Source organism: Sminthopsis crassicaudata, chromosome 1, assembly GCF_048593235.1.
Source record: "Sminthopsis crassicaudata isolate SCR6 chromosome 1, ASM4859323v1, whole genome shotgun sequence".
NCBI lineage: Eukaryota > Metazoa > Chordata > Mammalia > Dasyuromorphia > Dasyuridae > Sminthopsis > Sminthopsis crassicaudata.
Window position 1 is genome coordinate 228,634,365 of NC_133617.1, and position 22,920 is coordinate 228,657,284.

The following is a 22,920-nucleotide window of genomic DNA, read 5'->3' on the forward strand; positions in this document are numbered from 1 at the left end:
TTTTTTTATTTTTAAAAATTAAAAATTAAGTAAAATAATTTAAAATTTTTAATTAAAAAAAGAAGAGCAAGCCACTGATAGGATTATGAAGGAAGAACTTTGACTCCTGCCAACATATTGACATTCTAGTATGATCTTATTTGTTCTTTTGGCCTCAAAGAATGATGTGAACAGAGAAAGCTGACGTGAACCAACAAGGACTGGACACATAGAGAGACTGAGCGGGGCATAAAGTCAACTGAGGTAGACCTGTCTGATTGCTGTTCTCATCCTTTGCTTGGTAACCCCTCATACTGCCCCAAGGTTAGTGGCTTCTGAGACATTTTTGTAGTTTCTCTTTCAGGGTTGAGAAACTCAGAAAGGTCAAACAACATATCATAGAAACAATCAATAGTTTCATCAGAAAGAATGACAATAAGAAAACAACCTACCAAAATTTATGAGCCAAAGCAGTATTTAGGGAAAATTTTCTCTCTCTAAATATTATATCAATAAAATAAAGAGCAGATCAATGAATTGGGCTTACAACTAAAAAAAGCTAGAAAAAGAACAAATTTTAAATCCCCAATTAAACACCAAATTAGAAATTCTGGAAATCAAAGGAGAAATTAATAAAATTGAAAGTAAGAAAACTATTGAACCAATAAAGCTAAGACCTGATTTTATGGGGAAAAACAGTAAAATAGATAAACCTTTGGTAATTTGATTTAAAAAAAAAAAAGCAGAAGAAAAATTTAGAATAGGACAGGAGCCATCCTCTATTCATGTTTTCCCCTATAACTGAGAACAGAAGAATCAACTGAAAATCAATCTTGGGCTAGACAATAAGCTATGTGTTAATTAATTGTTCCTCTTCCAAAATTGTACCATACTGCTAATAGAGGCAACTAAGTGGTAGAGTGGCTGGAAAGCAACAGTCAGAGGGTCAGGAAGACTTGAGTTCAAATCTAGTCTCAGATAATCCAACTTCTGTTTTCTTGGCAAAGGTAATAGAGTGGCTTGCTATTTTTCTGCAGCTCATTTTATAGATGAGGAAACTGAGGCAAGCAGGGTTAAGTGACTTGCCTACAATAGTAAGCATCTGAGGCTGAATTTGAACTCAGGAAATGGAAATTGAATCTTTTTCCTGACTCAGATCCTGCATTCTATCTATGTATTGTGCCATCTAGCTGCTCATGTAAATACCAGCTTTTGTTATTGTAGATCAAGAGATAAAAATACAAATTATTCCTCTTCCTGACATTTAAGGCCTTTAATAAATTGTCTTCTTTCTAATTTTTCATCTTTATCTCATCTCACTACCTTGTTTGCCTTCTTTTTGTCAAACTGGACAATTAGCTGTGCCTTGAACTTTCCACAAAGTTTTTCTATGCCATGTGTCTGGAATGCACTCCCTCCTCATCTGCCCTATCATAACTGTCTTTCTTATGGACTGAAGTCAAATACTACCTTCTCAATGAAGTCTTCCCTGATAATCCCTACAGAATGTGCTCTTCCTTCTTCACTAATTTCTATTAAGGCTGTTAATTTCTATTATTCTATATTAAGGCTATTAATTTCTATTAAGCAGAGAAGCTTTTGTGACTGACAGGTTAGCACCACTGACTCACACTGAATTTGCAGTTCAATTTTTTTTAAATAAGTCTTTTGCACAAAACTTTTTGTAGCTACATTTCTTCTACCTCATACTTGCACAGTAGGTTTTAAAACTGTACCCATTTCTTTGCTATCTATTGATGTTCCATTAGCCTGAAAGATTTCACGTGGAAAAATAAAATCTAATGTCAAGGTCCTTCTCCCTGGGTGGTCTTTCCTTGTCATCCAGTTTTCAATGATTTCTATTTGAGATTGTAGGAAAAGTACTAAAGAATTTAACTGGAAATAGAAAAATGAAAGAGTCTGAAATTGTTAAACATGGCACAAAACCATATGGGTCTAGAAATAAAAGCAGTTTTTATTCATAGAATTTTTTCATTCTTAAGATATTCCACATTTATACTAATAATTGATTTAGCCATTAACCAATATCACATTCCTTAGATGTGACAAAACACTGCCTTCCATAACACAAATTAACTCTGGACCATGTCTATACTTCAGGCAAATATCAAAACCTCAATATACTGTTGTCAGTCAATCCTAGTCAAGATTTTTAAAATTTCTCATCAGTCTTGTATCTTTCTTTATATAGTGTACTTTCCAAAGAATGTAAATTCTTTGAGGGACCTGGGATTTCATTTGGATCCTTCTCTCATCTAGTGCAGATTGAAGCTCAAAGACAAAGGAGAATTATGAGTAAGCAGCAGCTTTATTTCCCATGATGACCTATCAGCAAAAAATAACATAAAGTATATCAAAAGGAAATGGACCAGTCTTGAATTCAGAGTAAAGAATAACCAATAAGGAAGCACAAATGTTACGATGGAACCTGTGGATTTTAAAATGACCTAGAAGAATGTCATCAGCCTGTTGGATAGATTTTCTTCCTATTCACCCAATTTCAGTGGCTTTTTATTGACTTTAGGATAAAACACAAATGTCTCAGTTTAGCTTTCAAAGTATAGGAAAGGTTTGGTGATTACCCTAAAGGGTTCTTTCACTGAGAAGTCAGGCCTCCAAAATATTGCTACTCTTAGCTCTTCAGGATCCCCGGGGAAGAGAATGGTCATCTAATGATATATGAGCCCCCATAGATAGACTATAATTATTTGTTGTGATCATTAATCAGTCAGACTCAAATTACCTTTCAGAAAGAAGTATATATTAATATAATAGTAGTTATTACTATTACACTATTAGTGTAATAGCAAGAACAGTTGGTACAAAACATCTCCCCAAATGTATGTGACATACTTGCATCATTACTAAAGAGCCTAAGGGAAAGTGGACTCGAGATAAGGAAGAACAATTGGCAAAGATGTAATTCACAGCTTCTGGAAGTCCTTTTCCTAGAGTCTTTAAGATATTTTCTAGTTTGTAGTTTTCTGTGAGGCTCTTGGTAGAGCTGTGAATCTACACCTAGACTGTCTCCCAATACAGACACTGCTGTTCCAGGGACACTGTTAGGACACCAGTGGGAAAAGATAGGAAATCCTATGTACTCCAAAAATTCATTAGATCCAGTCGAAGAGGTAGAGGCACAGATGTTCCATTCGAGGAGGTGAAGGGGCAAGACTCTCCCTCAGAGTTTTACAAGAACACTCTCATAGCTTCTGCTCACTCTAACACTCAGCTAGAACTGGCTTACTATTTTACAGATGACCCACAGGGCTGGGATAAGTTTCTTCAGTCAATCTAAGTATGCTTCCAATAAAATGCCACTCCATTTGATTAAGATTTTCCCACTTTGTCTCAAATTTTTGAATGACTGAGACATGCATGCCTCTTGTTTCGGTATTACTTACCTAAATAGAGTGAGATCATTTGGTTAACTCCTTCAATCAAGCCCTCTCCTTAGATAGATAATCCTTACACATTACCTTACTCTATCTTTCCAGTCTCATTGAGCATTATTAGGGAATAATAATAATAATAATAATAATAATAATAATAATAATAATAATAATAAATCTCTGCACTTTGTAAATCAGCCATTGTGTCTGTCTCTGTTTCTGTTTCTCTTTCTGTATGTCTCTCTCTGCCTCTCCCTTCTTTTCTGTCTCCGTTTTCTCTCTCTATCTTTTTCTCTGTTTCTCTCTGTGTGTCTGTCTCTCTTCTCTGTCACTCACTCTTTCTGTCTCTTTCCCTCTCCCTGTCCCTTTCTCTGTCTCTGTCTCAATTTCTTTGTCTCTGTCTCCCTTTCTCTCTGTCTCTCTCTGTCCTTCTCTCTGTTTCTGTCTCTCTCTGACACACACACACACACACACACACACACATACACACACATACACACATCCCTCCACTTTATCTCCTTTTTCTGTACTTTGCTTTGACTACTGCATATGCACTCTCTCTTGCCTCTATTTCATACAAATGCAATCCTTCCCCAACCATCTAGTATTTAACTACTTCTTATCCAGTCATATGTATTCACTTCATAGCACTTTCCTCACAGAATTATTATAAGGATAAAATGAGACAATATTTTTAAAAGCACTTAGTACAGTGCCTGGCATATAGTAGATGATGTGTAAGTGCTTATTCCTTTTCCCTGGATATTTATGTTGAATATATTTTTATGTGAGATTGATCTCTCCCGAATTAGAATGTAAGTTCCTTGCAAATAGGAAGTGCCTCACTCTTTTAATTTGTGTCCTTGGGCCATCTATGGGGAGCAATAGATAGAGCACCAGCCCTAAAGTCAGGATTTCAAATCCAGCTTCAGACACTTGACACTTATTAGCCATTTGACTCTGAGGAAGTCAATTAACCTGATTGCCTTGACCAAAAAAAAAGTATCCTTAACACCTCTACAATGCCTGGACATAGTATTATTTATTTCTGTTGATTGATTGTGGAAAATCTGCCAGGGAATGTGGACAAGAATAGAGTAGCATTATAAGGCATGAATGATCAGAGACTTGCATGAATAGCTGTGATCTCAGATCCACTCAAGAGTCAAAGTACTGAACACTTACTATAAGCCTTGCTTTGTTTTAGGTTCATAGTCCTTGCTCTCTGATAGAAAAGATGAGACTTGAACTGAGCTCTAAAGGTTAAAATTAGATCAATGTAGAAAGGGGTGTGGTGATTGTAAGTTGGTAAAACAGCATAATCAAATTCTCAGATACAGAAATAAACATGGAATGTTAGGGAAAACAGTCAAGAATCTCATATAATTGATGATGAATAGGACATACTCAAATAAAAAATTCACAATCAGACATCTGTTTATCTCTCACAGAAAATTGGGAATACCCTAAAAGCCACAGATTTTTCAGATTTCATTAACATCACTGGTTTCTTGTTTTAGACTTTAATCTAGTCAGTCTGAGTTGGTCTTATTCGTAAACCAGATATCTTACTCCAAATTCTTTTCCTATAAAAACATACACTAGAAAAATGAGCAAAATGTTGCCCTTGAGTTGAAAAAGATTTATGAGACTTTCAATACTATAAAGTACTAAAAGGCATTTACTAGATACAAACTTGTCAAAGAAAGACATTATTGTCAATATTTCTCAAGCCTAGGAAAAGGGGTCAATTGACCAAAAAAGCAATCCAAAATGAGCCAAGGTAGAATAGCAAGTTTCTGTTTAACCCCAATAGAGGACTACAGCTTGCTTTTAAGAAAAAAAAAAAAAAAAGGAACATGACTGATGTCTATATTTTTAATTTGGGAAATTGGTTGATGTTAATTGAATCAAATAGAACAGAAATTCCTAGAGATTATGTGCTGGCTCATTTTTGTCTATCTCCCATGTTCTTGGCACAAAAGTAAGCGTTTGACATATGGTTGTTGAAAGGATAGATGGATGGTTGGGTGAGTGAATCCAAACCACTGCTGCCATTGATGACTTGTAAACCTGTTGACCATGCAGTTATTATATTAAATAAAGGGAAAAGGATTATTGACAGAATTCAGGAGGTAAAATTAGTATTAATCAAAATAGATTCTCCTTAACATAAAAATTGTCATTTAAAAAAAAAATCCATGAAAATAAAAAAATCTAACTCCCCAAAGCCTAATACTGGCTCAAATTAAATTACACAAGATTTATTATAATTGTCTTGAAGTTTCTACCATACTAATTCTTTAGTGCTGTTCTTTGGAACTTTATAGCACGAACAATAGTTTAATGTACCACTTATTCCATAGCTTCAACAAGACTTGGAGAATGTGCTTTGTAAAGTATAGTTGCTTTACAATTCCAATAGACTTGTGATGAAAAGTGCCATTCACATCCAGAGAGTGAACTATGGAGACTGACTGTGGATCAAAATCTATTATTTTCACCTTTTGTTGTTGTTTGTTTGATTGTTTTTTCTTCCTCTTTTGATCTGATTTTTCTTGTGCAGCATGATGAATAATGAAAATATGTTTAGAAGAATCGCAAAATATATATCAGATTATATAATATGATATATTATATATATCATATATATACCTATATCAGATTGCTTGTTGTTTTGGAGAGGGGAAAAGGAAGGATAGAGAGAGAAAAATTTAGAACACAAAGTTTTTTCAAAGGTGAATGTTGAAAACTGTCTTTGTATTAGAAAAATAAATACTCTTTAATTTTTAAAAAAAAAAGAATAATTCACTTAAACTTCTAGAATTATTTCACTCAGTCTCAGAGATGAACTAGACATTTAGTTTCCCTGAAAGAACCAACATCCCAAACAAATGGTTATTTCCCCATCCCATCACCCCCCTTGAACTTTGTTGTGGTTCACTTGTGTCTTACTCTTCTTGACCTAAGGACCATTCTGTCCATGAAGTTTTCTTGGCAAGGATACTGGAGTGGTTCACCATTTCCTTCTCCATTAGATTAAAAGACAAACAGGTTTAAGTGACTTGACCACAGTCACTAAAGTATTAAATATCTAAGGCAAGATTTGAACATAGATCTTTGTAACAAGTCCAACACTCTATGCACTGAGCCATCTAGTTGTTCTACCTTACATCTATTACCTTCTAAAATTACTTATTCCATTTGAGGTAATGACTCATTTGAAAAATTTTCCTTACAAATCTAAATTTAACTTTTCTCAACATCTACTTGTTCTTCCTAGTTTTGTTTATTAGGATCAAGCAGAACAAGTCTAATGTCCTTTCTCCATGACAGCCTTTCAAATAGTTAAAGATTTCTATTATGTTCCCTCTAAATTTTTTTTTTTTTGCTAAAATTAGTTGTCCAACTAACCCTCAGATGACATCCTGTTGTCCTCCTTTGAACAGTCTGTAGCTTGTCAATGTCCTTACCAAATTATAGCGTCCAAATCTATACATAATACTCAAAACATGGTCTGACCAGAGCTGACCAGGGTAGGGCAACTGGTACTTAGTCCTACAGAAGCAAGATTTAGAGATCAAGCAAGCTCTCTGATTTTATATTTTGCGAACACACGAGGAAACCAAGAAGGTCTACATTCTATCTATACTCAAGACATTATGACTTCCACATCCAACCTAACCCCATTTTTCAAAAATACTTTCAGTTGAAATCACCTAAGTTTTCAAAAGCAAGGCAGAAAAGGAAAGGAGAAAGGCATTGCTATAGTGTCTACTCTCTGCCAGGTACTGTTCTAAATGCTTTATAAATATCTTCTTCTTTCATCTTCACAAAAACTCTGTAGGGTACCATTGCTATCCTCATTTAACAGATGAGTAAACTGAGGTAAACAAATTAAGTAACTTTCCAAGGTCCTATATGTGTCTGAAGGCAGATTTGAATTCAGGACTTCCTAGCTACAAGTCCTTTGCTTTATCAATGGTATACTAATGGTATACTAAAATTAAATCTTAATTTAAGTTTAAAATCAATGACTCATAGATTTAGAGCTAGAAGAAATCATAAAATCTGATCCCTCTCCTTTTATCAGTGAGTAACTGAGGCACAGAGAGGTAAAGGGACTTGCTAGTAAATTTATAAGGCAGAATTTCAATCAATGTCTTTCTGCCTCTTAAGTTCAAGGATTTATCCACTATCACACCCTTCCCTCCTGAAATAAAGTTTCCCAGTTAGACCAGCTAGATAGATAATCAGTATTTTGATTAGATCACAGAAGGTGTTTACTAAGAACTTGTTTCTTTGCCATCTTGCTAAATAGAAAATTATTTATATGACACCTATTACTTCATCCTTGTATCTTCTGAAACATAGTGTTCAAAGGATTCAGAGAAACTAGATCTTTCTATGGTGATGGCAGGTGATTTGATATTTTTGTCAATTTTCAACTTCATTCTTTTACTCTTGGGATGTCAGAGGCAATTAATTTGCAAACCACAGTTGCAGGTGGTTTTGGAAAAGAAGGGAGTTGAGGCCAAAGGAATGAAGCTTCAAAAAACCAATTTATGGTGTCCTTAAAAAACATAAATCCATGCTTTTGTAGTTCTTGTTCTGATGAAAGCCTAAATCTCAGCGGCAAGCTTTCAGCTTTTACCTGTCTTCCTGCCAGAAAACTCCCCAAGCAATTATGGAAAGAGAAGGTTTGTGCCTCAGCCTGATCTCTTATAAAAAGTATCTGCCATCTGTCTTTATGCCTTAGCCCTTTTTTCCCTTTAGGAAAAAAAATAGCAGAATGAATCGAAGAATGGTTTGTAAAACTTGAGCAATGAGAAGGCACTATGAGTTATCATTATTGTTATTCATTAAGCTAGAAGGTGACATTGTTGAATATAATCCAGATAATTTTTTTAAGGAAAAGAAGTGTCGCAGAAGCAAAGCTAAGGAGTCTGATTCTTTAGCTACAGTAGTTGTCTCAGAATAGAACTTAATATTATCACAACATACTCTTTCTTTGCTCTTTTTTTCTTTTTCTGTTCCTTCCTTCCTTTCTCTTCCTTATCTCCCTTTCCCCCACCACCCCTCCTTTCTTACAACCATTCTTTACAAACTCCTTAGTCACTGGGGCAAATCTGAGAGAGATCTCAAAGGCCATCTGGTTTTACTCCTTCATTTAACAACTGAGGAAACTGGGGCCAGGGAAATGAATTCATGTGCAAGTGCTTCCATGACTCTTTGCTAAAAGTATTTGCTCTCCAAAGGGAAACCTTATTTTGGCAGCTTTTTAAAACAGTATGAGCCCCTTCTGCAGCAATTTAAACACAGCTTAAAGACTGTCAAGGAACATGTAAACCCCTGTGGCATGTGAGTGACTGGATCATGGGATTTTAAAACCGGAAAAGACCTTAGAGATCATCTGGTCTTACCCTGCTCATTTTATAGTTGAGGAAAGTGCAGAGACCTGAAGCAGTTTGCCCAAGGTCACACAAACAATAAATTGAAAAGATGGAATTGAAACCAGGTCTTCTGACTGCAAACAGATCTCTTCTGAATTTTTTCAAGGGAACATTTTTTAAGCTGTTAAGAGACATGTGGCATTCAAGTGGACTATATGTAGTAAAAGTACTTTAAAATCTCCCAAAACAAACCAAAAGCCCAATTTTCTCAGCAGGCCATTTCAGGGGTTTTCCATCACATTTAATGGGAATTCTATGAGCTAATCCTCAAACTTCTGGAGGAGGCCTTTCCCTAATTGGATTAAATAAGAAGTGAATAGAAAAAAATAGTGTAGAAATATGGTTTGAAAGGGAAGAGAGATAAAGGACAATTGCATGAAGGATAGCAGTGTCAAGTAAAAGTTATTTAAAGATAGAGATGGGGGAGGGTAACAGGCAAATTTGTGGGAGACAAGGGAAAAAGTGGAAAAAGAATGAAGATGAAGTTCTAACCTAGGGAGTTAGAGAAAAGATTGAGAGATGAAATCAAGACAACAAATACAGATAAAATATTGCATGTATAATCTTTTAACAAATTTTGAAGGTATGTGTGTACATACACATATACACATGTGTGTATATCTGCCCATACATTTATAGTGTGTGCACATATTTAAATAGACATATAGGAAAACATTCATATGCATTTATTTACAAAGCACATTTATTTATGCATATTTCTATACATGCACAATTTTACAATAGGGTAATAATTTGCTACAGTATCTTTAATCTCTCCAATGTTTTATAATTAATTTTTATTTTTATTTTGTTATTTTTAAAATATTGATTTTTTTTACATCATCTTCACCTCTAAATAGCTCTCTCCCTTCCCTCTTCTTTAGCCAGGTCATCCCTTCATAGCAAAAAAAAAAAAAAAGAGGGAAAAAACAGTTCAGTAAATCCAACATCAAACAAGTTTTGACAGTGTAGTAATATTCCACTCCCAAAGGTCTTCCACCTTTGCAAAGAGATACATATTTTCTGAACCATACTGCAAGGCCAAGATTTTTATTCATTATGATTTCCCTGTGCTTCATTTCAAAATACAGCTGAATTTCAGGAGACATATTTGACATCAGTGAGGCAGGCTCATCAAATAGTCCAGTGTGCTAAAATTTCTGATTGAATGGGAATGGTTTATTTGGTAACATAGAAAGAATGCTAGATTTGGAGTCAGTGGAACAGAATTCAAATCCTTGACCTTTATCATTTACTGCCTTGTCACCTTAGACAAATCAACTTCTCTGAGCCTTAGCTTCCTTTTCTAGTAAAATGAAGGATTTGGATTATATGACCTTGCAGCTCTAAATTTATGACTGATCCTATTTCAAAAATAGTTAACCTTGACAATTGGAACATGAACAGAAACACAGCTAATTAATTTGCTACCTCTTCTTTCTTCCACTTAGAAGGAATCTAATTCTATTACCAATCCCCCATAACAAATTCCAAGATTTCCCATGCTCAATTAACAATACAATCACCCTCCTCATAAGTCAATGATATAGTTTGTTTATCTCCTCTTTTAGACCAAAGCCTTCCTTCTACGTGAATAAATCCCTCTAATTAACTATAGTCAAATGAGGTTTCTTTTCTGTGTCTTTGACTGACTTTTAGGAGTCCTTAATTTTTCAGTGGGATGCACCTTGGATCTCAGCCCTTTACCAGCAGCCTATCTCAGTCACTCCTCTGTCTCTAATCATCTCAGTCTTGAGGTTAAGCCAACCTTTGAAGGCCTCCCTACTTATTGAAAATTCTCCAGAGGGGGCTATCAGAGGCTCAATCAGCCACAGCTGTGTAAACTTAGAAGCTCAGATGCTGAAACTCTGGGATGGGGGAGGAGGGAAAAGACAGGGAATTGGTAAGAGTGTTGATTCTAAACATAAATTAACCCCACATGTGCCTAGCATCATACTAAATTCTTCCCACCTTACTCATTGGCCATTTACCCATCCTGTTTCTGAGAATCACAGGTTCTTGTCCTTGGGAATGTTTTATAATTTAAGGAATAGTCTCAGAAAGTTGAGTGGTTTTCAGTGTCAACTGAGGTTCATTTTTTTAATGATGTTAACCAAAAGTCACAGCTCCACAAGCATTTGTAGTTACTTAATCTCATAAGAAAAAGACACATGCAGAGAAGTCCTTATACTGAGGAACCCTCAGTTGAATATGAGAGACAAGTCTCCACCACAGTCTCCCATGCCACTTCTGAAGTAGAAAGCAGTAGGGACAACAAAATTCCCCAGTAAGCCTATCTGCTGCCAGACTAGTGAATTGATTTAGATTCAATTAGCTTAGCTATGTGATCCTAAACAAGTCACTGAACCCTGTTTGCCTCAATGTCTTAATATATTAAATGGGCTGGATAAGGAAATGGCAAACCTCTCCAGTATCTTTTCCAAGAAAACCCAAAAGTAAAGCACAGCTATACAAGAAAAACAAACTCAGCCTACATAGGAATCCTTCTTCCCTTAGCAAAACTGTTTAAAACTCTTTTATGCTTTTTATGATATAAAAATACCATAACCAGTTGTCTAAATAACAGTTGTATATGGTTATTTTTTCTTCTCTGTCTACAGAGAAATTCAGGATTTGTGGCTAGCGGAGCTGAGAGATACTATTTACAAGGCTAGGATTTAACTGTGAAACAAGAAGCAGACTGTTTACTACAGAATACAATAATTTAATGTAGAAAATATTTCCCATTTTGCTTCTGATTGTTTCCAGACTTGCAAGTTAATACTTGATTCAGTGTGCCAAAATGTTAGTGCTTCAGGATCATATTTTCATAGACAGCAGTGGCCAAAAAAGTCATTGCCCAACAGTCAATCTTCAGGCAGAATCTTTCTGCATTTAACAGGACTAATCCATCCTAGGACAAGGCACAGAGTCTTGCCAGAAGTCTTTCTAATTAAGTAAAAGCTATGGAACTTACACCTACTGACATTGACCTCAAGAGTGCAAGATCACCTTAATATTGAACTCAAAGATGAATCAATAAGCATTTATTAAACACTAACTTTATGCCTGGTTCTGTGCTAAATTCTGGAGATGAAAAGAACCTAGAATAGCCCCAACTGCTCTCAAGGAGTTCATAGTCTAGTGGAGGAGACAACATGAAGATAATTATATACATGAGAGTTGGACAGCTCCTTCAATACAGGGAATGTTTTTTGCATCTGTATCCATTATGTGCATTGAGCATAGTAGAAACTTAATAAATGTTTATTAATTGGATGATTAATAGTGGTGGTATTAAGTACCTTCACATAAATATTCTAAATCATGACCTTATTTCATTGTTGTTGTTTCATAGCAATATAGTTGCAGTCTCTGCCATAATCCTCTGTTTCTCATTCTCAGGAAAAGTTCCTTTTATTTCTTCTGATACTTGAAACCCTAGCTAATAAGCAAGCCTAATGTGACTGCTTCCATTCCTAAACCTTCCATTCTGGTCTAAGTAATCGTTAGGAAAGGATAAAGAAACAATATGGTAGTGTGGAAAGAATAGTGACTTTGGAGTCAGAGTACCTGAATTGAAATTCTGTCTCTGATGTTTGCTATCTATAAAGCTAAATCTCCTGTTTTCCCATAAGGCTAGATGCTCCAAATATAATCCTGAAGCCCTTCATGCCATAGGTTCACTGTTATATCTCTTATAACAGATAAACCACTCCAGCCCTGCCATAGATTGGCAGAGTCTGAAAATCCTTGCTGTAATCTAGCTCTCCAAATTAAAACAGGGTTTTATCTACCAGAAAATGTAATTTCTGCAAAACTCCGCTGAGTGTCTTCTACTGGTAACTGACTTAGCTCTAGCAAGCACTGGGTTGTCTGTTCTCACCTACAGGTGGGCCTGATTAGATCAAAGGTGATAACTCAAACCTCTTTCTGAATCATTAAAACAAAATAAAGGATTTTTACAATACAACCTTTGAGATCATTGGGACTCTCCTTAAGGGAGGGCTTACAGGTAACAAAGTAGGAGATTGATTGAAAGTTGATGTTGTTGTTGTTATTGTTTGCCCTTTGTTCTCAAAAATGACCTTGGATAACATGACAACGCAGTGAACTAGATTTAAGTGAGGAGGGGCTGTGCAAAGCCACCAGCCTCACCTTCACCTCCAGAGCCATCAGGACAACTGAAGATGACCCTGGATGCACCAGGAGGCCTTGGCCCTTTTGAGCTAAGGTTTTTAACAATTCTCAGTTTGATTGAATCAATGCCCTTTCAGTTATTAAGGCTAGGTAAGAAGAAAGGTGGTTGACTCATATATTGAGAAATGAAGTGGGTGTGGGGTTGTTAGGCTTACCTTTCAGCTTAACTATTTTAATTAGTTCTTGGACTTAGCAAATGAGTTTCTTTCAAAGTCCCAGCTTTTTTCTTTGGAGAATAGATACATATATAGAAAGATTTTCTTAGGCCCTCAAATTTAATACTAAAAAAAATTTATTTGTCTTTTGTTTTGAGCTCACCTTTATTTCTAAATACATCCTTCTCTCCTCCATTTCCCAAAGTGCCTTTGTGAGTGGGCAGTGGGCCAGGGAGGAAAAAACAGCATATCAAAGTTTATGTAGTATATGTTATATAATATATATGCAATATTCCAGTCCTGAAATCCCCATCTGCAAAGAATAGAGAGGGAATGCATTTTTTCATCTTGTCTTCCAAACCAAATTTAGTCAACAAGTGTTTTATTTGAGTTTTTTGCTTCCCACTTCCATTCTCACAGTCATTGCATATATTGTTTTTCTGATTTGAATTACTTTACCTGGCATCAGTTTATGTAAGTCTTCCCTTTTCAGAATTCTTCCTATTCATTATTTCTTATGGTCTACTTCTATACTATCACTTTCATGCAACAAAACTAATCCATAGTCAGTAGGCTCATATATATTTTCTTTCCAGGTCCTTACTACTATAAAACATGGGGCTATAAAAATCTTGATGTATATGTATTTTTAAAAATACAAGACCTTTTTCTTCTTTGCTGAAGTATGAGAACTCCTAGGAGAGAACAGACTTTTTGAGTAAAGGCAATCAATATACTACTATTTCTCTTTCCATTAAATATTATCATTTTTATATACCTGAGAGCTTTCCTTCAAAAGAAACCTACTTTTCTTGGGAGGGAGAGGGGGCAAGGAATCATTCTTTTCTGTTAAGGAAAAAAAAACAGAATTCTCCCTCCAATTTAAAAGTTGCATTGTTTTTGTTTCACCATTTTCCAACTTCACATTGTTTTTTCCATTTTTTCATTTTTTCCACTGTTGACTCCCAATTCACTTTTTTTCTCATTCATATTGAATCTTTTCTATATTTTCACCATCTGAATAACTCTTTGCTTAGTTCAAAAGTCAAAAGTCACTGTATATTTAGATGGTGTGTGAGGGATATATAGCTAATTTATCTACAGCTCAAACTTGTATGCTTGTAGCAATCTTCTGAGACACAGATTTCTCTAAAGTTACCCATGTTTTCTGTTATCTTTTGCATCAAAATTAAATGGAAAAATATTAAACCTCCTTGTTCACCACAAATTAACTTCCTTTAACATCACCTCAAGTGGGTATCCCTCTCGACTGAAAATGTATCATAAGAAGAAATGTCATGGTATCTTTAGCTGATGTCTTGATACTGGGCTAACAAAGGAATCCACAGGCCTGGAATGGCCACCAAAAGTACCAAAACACAATTTTTCTTAACCATTTTCACCTAAGATACCAGTGCAGTTCTGACTTTGACAAAGTGTCAGAGAATATAAGAATTGGCATCCTGGTTCAGATCTATAAATCACCCAGCCTAGCATTCTGCCAGGTCTTAAAGAATGTGTTGTAAAAAAACATTTCTGTCATTTCCCCATGGTTGTTACATTCTCTTCTGATGCTGAGAAGTAGTTAATTGTACCTATCACTGAGGAGGGATCATTATCAGGACAGGTTCATGTAATCCCTGGCAGTAAACTTTTGTTGGTGATGTTCATTCATTTCAGTAATGACCAGTTCTTCATAACACCATTTGGGGTTTTCTTGGCAAAGATACTGGAATAGTTTGCCATTTCTTCCACCAGCTCATTTTACAAATGAGGAAATTGAGGTAAGCAGGGTAAGGTGACTTGCCCAGAGTCACACTGCTAGAAAGTGTCTAAAGTCACATTTGAATCCAGGTCTTCCTGAGTCCAGGTCTGTCCCATATGCTGACAGTATGCTATAAAATGAGCAATCTTCCTCTGCTTTTGATAATTAAATGATCCCAGAGCAACCCAAAGACAAGCTTACTGTGGGTCATAGTTGATCATTTCCTGTACCATCCATTCCACAAAGCTATTGCCATTTCTTGACCTTGCCCCTCATGCTTACAATAATATTCTCCTACCTTCTTTATCTTTATCTTCTGAATTTTTTTTCTTTCCTTTAAGGACCAACTGGTATCAAATTTTCCACAAAGCTTTCTAGAATTTTCCATCCTCAATAACTATATGATTTATTCTTCTCTTTCCCGTACCTAACTATTGTGTTAGTATTTTCTTTATGACTAGCTATGCAGTTGTTCACTCATACCTCACCTACTTCAGTTATAAACTCCTTGAGGGACAGACATTTCATATTGTTTTATTTTTCTACTTCCAGTTTCTGGCACAGCACATTGTACATACCTTTTAAAATTTTAAGGATTTGTAGAATCTTGTTGGCTTGGAAAGAAAATTGCAACATCTCTGGACTTTACTAGGTAGTCTTTATGAATTCCTAATGCCAAAAAAAAAAATTATCAATTACTTGGGTAATTAACATTTTCATGACAATCTTCTCTAAATTTAGTTATGTTGTTCCTAAATGACAGGCATGAAACTTGTATTTGAATCTTTTACAGAATATGATGGAGTTAAGATGGCATTGGAGTGGGAGTCAGAAGATCTATGTTTAAATTTTGACTCTGATATTTATTACTTGTGTGACTTTAGATATGTCACTTAAACACTCTGGGCCTCAGTTTCTTCATCTAACAGTAATAAATTGGATGACTTTTAGGTCCTGTGAAGTTATATGATTCTATGATTTTTTTCTGTTACTATTATAGTTTTTACTTTAACAACGCAAGGAAATTAGGAGATTGAATGAAGAGATAGCTATTTACTGCCTTCCTTATCTTAGTTTAGAGGTATTTCATCTCCATAAGAAGTTAGATTCAACTCTAGAAACCCTCTGTTTCACTTCCAGATCCTTATGTCACAAATTTGGCACTGATCTTTGGATTACTCAGTGCTGACTCCAAGTCTATTCCTGTAGTTTTCTGATTCCAAGTCCATCTCTGTGGTTCTAGAATTAAAAAAAAAAAAAAAAGTTTTCTATAGCCATCTGAAGTCCAGCTCAGTAGGAACCTTTTTCTATGTGTTCTTCCCAGAAATTCTTTGTCAACTTCTCTTTTTCTTTTATTTTCCTGAACAAATAGCTTAGGCTGTTCCATTAAGTCTTTTTTTCTGGATGAAGTGGATTTGATCAATTAACATATTCTTTTTGGGCTATACCATGTAATTCAACAACCTGCATCAAGTCATAAATCATCCCATTTCTTTTAATTTTTTTTCATGTCTTAAGTTACTAAACATAGTACATGAACTGATTTAAAATGTACTGATTGATTTTGATTAATAAGCTTCTTTAAACTAGAGATGGAAAAGGAGAAAGTTAAATTTTCTTTTTTTCCACCCCTAGCCTCAACACACACAACTATGCCTTCCTTTCAGGCTCATTCAATCAGAAGAGCAATATTTGCATATCAAAAGCCCAGTTTCTTTTTTATTGAAGCTTTTTATTTTCAAAACATATGCAAAGATAATTTTTCAACATTGACCCTAGCAAAATTAGTGTTCCAATTTCCCCCCTCTTTCCTCCACCCCTTGCCCCAGACAGCAAGTAATCCAATATATGTTAAACATGGTAAATTTTATATATATATATATATATATATATATATATATATATATATATATATATATATATATATATATAATAAATCAAATATAGACATACATATTTATACAATTATCTTGTTGCACAAGAAAAATTTGATCAAAAAAGAAGAAAAATGAGAAAGAAAATAAAATGCAAACCAACAAGCAAAACAAAAAAAAGGCTATATTGTGATTCATTCATACTCAGTTCCCACAGTCCTCTCTCTGGGTGTTAATGGCTTTCTTCATCACAAGATCATTGTAATTGGCCTGAATCATCTCATTGTTGAGCTGAGCCATGTCTATTAGAATTGATCATCATATAATTGTTGTTCCCATGTACAATGATCTCCTGGTTGTGTTCACTTCACTTAGCATCAGTTCATGTAAGTGTCTCCAGATCTTTTTAAAATCATCCTGCTGATCGTTTTTTTAAACAACAATAATATTCCATAGCATTCATATACCATAACTTATTCAGCCATTCTCCAAATGATGGGCATCCACTCAATTTCCAGTTTCTTGGCACTACAAAAAGGACTGCCACAAAACATTTATGCACATGTGGGTCCCTTTCCTTCCTAAGATTTCTTTGAGATATAAGCCCTGTAGTAACACTGCTGGGTCAAAGGGTGCACAGTTTGATAACTTTTTGAGTATAGTTCCAAATTATTCTCCAGAATGGCTGGATGTATTCCACAGTTCCACCATAATTGTATCAGTATCCTACTTTTCCCACATCCCCTCCAACATTTGTCATTATCTTTTCCTGCCATCTTAGCCAATCTGAGAGATATGTAGTGGTATCTCAAAGTAGTCTTAATTTGCATTTCTCTAATCAATCGTAATTTGGAGCACCTTTTCATATGGCTAGAAATAGTTTTCAATTTCTTCATCTGAAACCCAGCATATAATAAGGCCCTACCCAGACCACTGATGAATCTTCTCTAACTTAAAAAACAAAATATTGTTTGCAAGGTGAAACTAAGGTTCAAAGTGAATTAAACTATTTTATGATTTTATGATTTCTCAAACATTGTAATATTGGGCAGGTCATTTATCTTCTCTATTGCTAAGTTTACTTATATGTAAAGTGGGTACAATGGATTAAATAGTCTCTGGAGTACTTTCCTGCCCTAATTCCTTGTTCCTTATGCTTCAGGATTCTATAGGACCGTAGTTCCTAGAGCTAAAAAAGATCTTAGAAATTAGAACCAAACCCTTTGATTTATAGATTGAAAAGCTAAGTAATTGGTCCCTTAAGATACAGAAGAGAATTATAAATAAATTAGAAGAACATAGGATAGTTTACCTCTCAGACCTGTGGAGGAGGAAGGAATTTATGACCAAAGAAGAACTAGAGATCATTACTGATCACAAAATAGAAATTTTTATTATATCAAATTGAAAAGCTTTTGTACAAACAAAACTAATGCAAACAAGATTAGAAGGGAAACAATAAACGGAGAAAATATTTTTAGAGTCAAAGGTTCTGATAAAGGTCTCATTCCCAAAATATATAGAAAATTGACTCTAATTTATAAGAAATCAAGCCAATTGATAAATAGTCAAAAGATATGAACAGACAATTTTCAGATGAAGAAATTGAAAACTATTTCTAGCCATATGAAAAGATGCTCCAAGTCATTATTGATCAGAGAAATGCAAATCAAGACAACTCTGAGATACCACTACACACCTCTCAGATTGGCTAGAATTACAGGAAAAGATAATGCTGAATGTTAGAGAGAATGTGGGAAAATTGGGACACTGATACATTGTTGGTGGAGTTGTAACTGATACAGTCATTCTGGAGAGCAATTTGGAACTAAGCTTAAAAAGTTATCAAACAGTGAATACCCTTTGATCCAACAGTGTTACTACTAGGCTTATATCCCAAAGAGATCTTAAAGAAGGGAAAGAGACCTGTATGTGCAAGAATGCTTGTGGCAGCCCTCTTTGTAGTGGCCAGAAAACTGGAAAATGAATGGATGTCCATCAATTGAAGAATAGTTGGGTAAATTGTGGTATATGAATGTTATGGAATATTATTGTTCTGTAAGAGGATTTCAGAAAGTCCTGGAGAGACTGATGGTGAGTGAAATGAGCAGGACCAGGGAGATCATTGTGTACTTCAACAACAATACTATATGATGATCAATTCTGATGGAAGTGGCTCTCTTCAACAATGAGATGAACCAAATCGGTTCCATTTGTTCAATAATGAATAAAACCAGACCACCCAGTGAAAGAACTCTGGGAAATGAGTGTGAACCACTACAAAGCATTTCCAATCCCTCTATTTTTGTCTGCTTGCATTTTTTATTTCCTTCTCACGTTAATTTTACATTATTTCAAAGTCTGATTCTTCTTGTGCAACAAAATAACTGTATGGATATGTATACATATATTGTATTTAACATATGCTTTAATATATTTAACATGTATTGATCTACCTTCCATCTGGGGGAGGGGGTGGAGGGAAGAAGGGGAAAAGTTGGAACAAAAGGTTTTGCAAGGGTCAATGCTGAAAAATTACCCATGCATATATCTTATAAATAAAAAGCTATAATAAATAAATAGTTTTTTTAAATACATTTAACAAAAAAGATACAGAAGAGAAGAACTCAAGCTTTGGTCCTTAGAGTCCAAATCCCATTCTCTTTTCAATACATCAAGTTTCTACTGACCTAAAAAAATCATAATTTGAATACAAATTTTATTTTTTTAATATTTTCCCATTTTTTCTCAAGTTTCTTTCTAACAACTCCATATCCTACACCCTCAAAATATCTAAATACATTAGTCACTTCCAGAGTGCTCTTTCCTCCCTTAATTATAGGCATTCCAAAATCAGTCCCCCATGGCATTGGCTCAATAATGAATAAACTCCAAATTAAAAATACTTTCTTCTCTCTGCATGACACCTATGATCCAACAGGTCACTCAGTTGGAGGTCGGGGGAGTACAGAGTGGGATGAGTCAGTTTAGCTTACACAGAAGTTTTCATTTTGAGAAGATTCAAAATAAACCCAGAAATGCCATCACCATTTCTTTTTTTTATTAAAGCTTTTTATTTTCCAAACATATGTATGGATAATTTTTCAACATTGACTTTAGTAAAAACCTTGTGTTCCAAATTTCCCCCTTTCTCCCCACTCCCTTCCCTAGATGGCAAATAATCCAATATATGTTAAATCTAATATATGTATATATTTAAACAATTATCATGCTACTTAAGAAAAATCGGATCAAAGGAAAAAATGAGGAAAAAAAAACCAATGCAAGCAAACAACAACAAAAAAGAGTGAAAAGGCTATGTTGTGATTCACACTCAGTTCTCACAGTCCTCTCTCTCTGGGTATAGATGGCTTTCTTCATCACAAGATCATTGGAACTGGCCTGAATCATCTCATTGTTGAGCAGAGCCCACGTCCATTAGAATTGCTCTTCATATAATTCTGTTGTTGCTGTGTATAATGATCTCCTGGTTCTGCTCATTTCACTTAATATCAGTTAATCTAAATCTCTCCAGGCCTCTCTGAAATCTTCCTCCTGATTGTTTCTTAAAAAACAATAATATTCTGATACATTGTTGGTGGGATTGTGAATACATCCAGCCATTGTGGAGAGCAATTTGGAATTATGCTCAAAAAGTTATCAAACTGTGCATACCCTTTGATCCAGCAGTGTTACTACTGGGCTTGTATCCCAAAGAGATCTTAAAGAAGGGAAAGGGACCTGTATGTGCAAGAATGTTTTTAGCAGCCCTCTTTGTAGTGGCCAGAAACTGGAAACTAAGTGGATGCCCATCAGTTGGAGAATGGTTGAATAAATTGTGGTACATGAATATTATGGAATATTATTGTTCTGTAAGAAATGACCAACAGGATAATTTCAGAAAGGCCTGAAGAGACTTGCATGATCTGATGCTGAGTGAAATAAGCAGGACCAAGAGATCATTATATACTTCAACAATACTTTATGCTGATCAATTCTGATGGATGTGGCTCTCTTCAACAATGAGATGAACCAAATCAATTCTAATAGAGCAGTAATGAACTGAACCAGCTACACCCAGCAAAAGAACTCTGAGAGATGACTATGAACCACTACATAGAATTCCCAATCCCTCTATTTTTGTCCACCTGCATTTTGAATTTTCTTCACAGGATAATTGTACACTATTTCAAAGTCTGATTCTTTTTGTACAGCAAAACAACTGTTTGGACATGTATACATATATTGTATTTAATTTATACTCTAACATATTTAACATGTATTGGTCAACCTGCCATCTTGGGGGGAGGAGAGGAAGGAGGGAAAAAATTAGAACAAAAGGTTTGGCAATTGTCAATGTTGTAAAATTACCCATGCATATATCTGGTAAATAAACATTATTAAATAAAAAAGAACAATAACATTCCATAACATTCATATACCATAATTTATTCAGCCATTTTCCAACTGATGGGCATCCACTCACTTTCCAGTTTTCTTGTTACTACAAAAAAGGGCTGCCACAAATATTTTTTAACATATGGGTCCTGTTTCCTCCTTTTGATCTCTTTGGGATATAAGTCCAGTAGAAATACTGTTGGGTCAAAGTATATGTACATTTTGATAGCCCCGTAGGCATAGTTCCAAATTGTTCTCCAGAATGGTTAGATCAGTTCACAGAATTCCACCAACAATGTATCAGTGTCCCAGTTTTCCCATATCCCCTCCAACATTGTCATTATCTTTTCCTGTAATTCTAACCAATCTGAGAGGTGTGTAGTGGTATCTCAGAGTTGTCTTAATTTGCATTTCTCTTATCAATGGTGATTTAGAGCACCTTTTCATATGACTAGAAATGGTTTCAATTTCTTCATCTGAAAATTGTCTGTTCATATCCTTTGACCACAAAATTACTTTCTAAGGAAGACTTGGAGATTTTGTTCATTTTATATAGGAAATAGAATGGCCATTTCAAAGGAACTTAAATCTCTCTGCAGACCCAACTTTGCAAACTCAAACTGGGGCTTTTGGGATGTTGTCTTTGGGCAGCTCCTCCCTTGGACTCTTACAGAAATTGGCCAATAGAAGCAGCATGTTAAGTAGATTTAATTCCAGAGATTTGATCAGCTATCATTCCGGTCTCAAAAATCCCCTATTCCTGAATGCTTAATGTCAAAGACAATCGTTCTTGGAGCTGAAATTGCCCAAATATATTCTTTCCTGCTTCCTGGGAAATATGAAGATTAAAGACTTGGTATGTGAGAAGAAAATTGAAGATGAATTTGTATGATAGAACATATTAATCCACAAAGTAATTTGATCTTATTAAAAGCTTATGTATTCAATCTCCCTCTACTGGTATTTGGGATATGTTTGGTCTATGGGGATGGGATATTGAGGGCAGGAGAAGATAAGAAGGACCTAAGATGAAGCAATGCAATATGTTCTGTGAAATCATGATAAATGATATTCCAATTCTTTAAAAAAAAAAAAGCATTCATTGAATTCCAACTATGTGCTAAATGATGTACTTAACATTAGGGTACTGGGTGAGAAAAGAGATACTGCTCTTAAGGAACTCACAGTATGAAGGAAGAGAAAGGGGAAAAACATCCACATTGTATAAATTAGAAATAATCTCAGAGAGAAGGCACTAAAATAAGCAAGATTGCAAAAGGCTTTTTACAAGAGATGAGACTTTACCTGAGACTTTAAGGAAGCCAAGAAGATGATGAGGAAGGAGAGAGTTCTAGGCATTGTGAGGCAACCAAAAAAACTGCATGGAGTCAGGAAATGGATTATCTTGTATGAGTAAAAACAAGAATATTATGTCACAGGAGTTCAGAATATTGAGAGATGGAAGATGTGAGATACAATAATGCTAAAAAGGTGTTAAGACCAACAGAGGTTTTTATATTTTATCCTGGAGGCAATAGGAAGCTGCTAGAAAGAGGGAATAAAACTAGGAAAAAGGGAAGAAAAACTAGGAGTGTGAAAGAAAGAGAGTCAAATTAGAGCTTTTAGGAAATCAGTTTGACATGTCAGTGAAGGACAGGCTAAGGCAAGGAGACCAACCAACAG

The 22,920-nt window shown here is 35.1% G+C and overlaps 1 protein-coding gene and 1 long non-coding RNA gene across 20 annotated transcripts in view; one reads left to right on the forward strand and one right to left on the reverse strand.

Annotated features, from left to right (window-relative positions):
* The window catches only part of DLGAP1 (DLG associated protein 1), a 1,106,389-nt gene that overhangs the window by 877,414 nt on the left and 206,055 nt on the right, over nt 1-22,920 (forward strand). The gene's annotated exons all lie outside the window — the stretch shown is intronic.
* LOC141547400 (uncharacterized) overlaps nt 1-22,920 on the reverse strand; it is a 47,700-nt gene that overhangs the window by 7,263 nt on the left and 17,517 nt on the right. Inside the window, exon 2 of the long non-coding RNA XR_012483559.1 lies at nt 15,544-15,634. This is a non-coding gene — a long non-coding RNA (uncharacterized LOC141547400). The remainder of the gene's footprint in view (nt 1-15,543; nt 15,635-22,920) is intronic.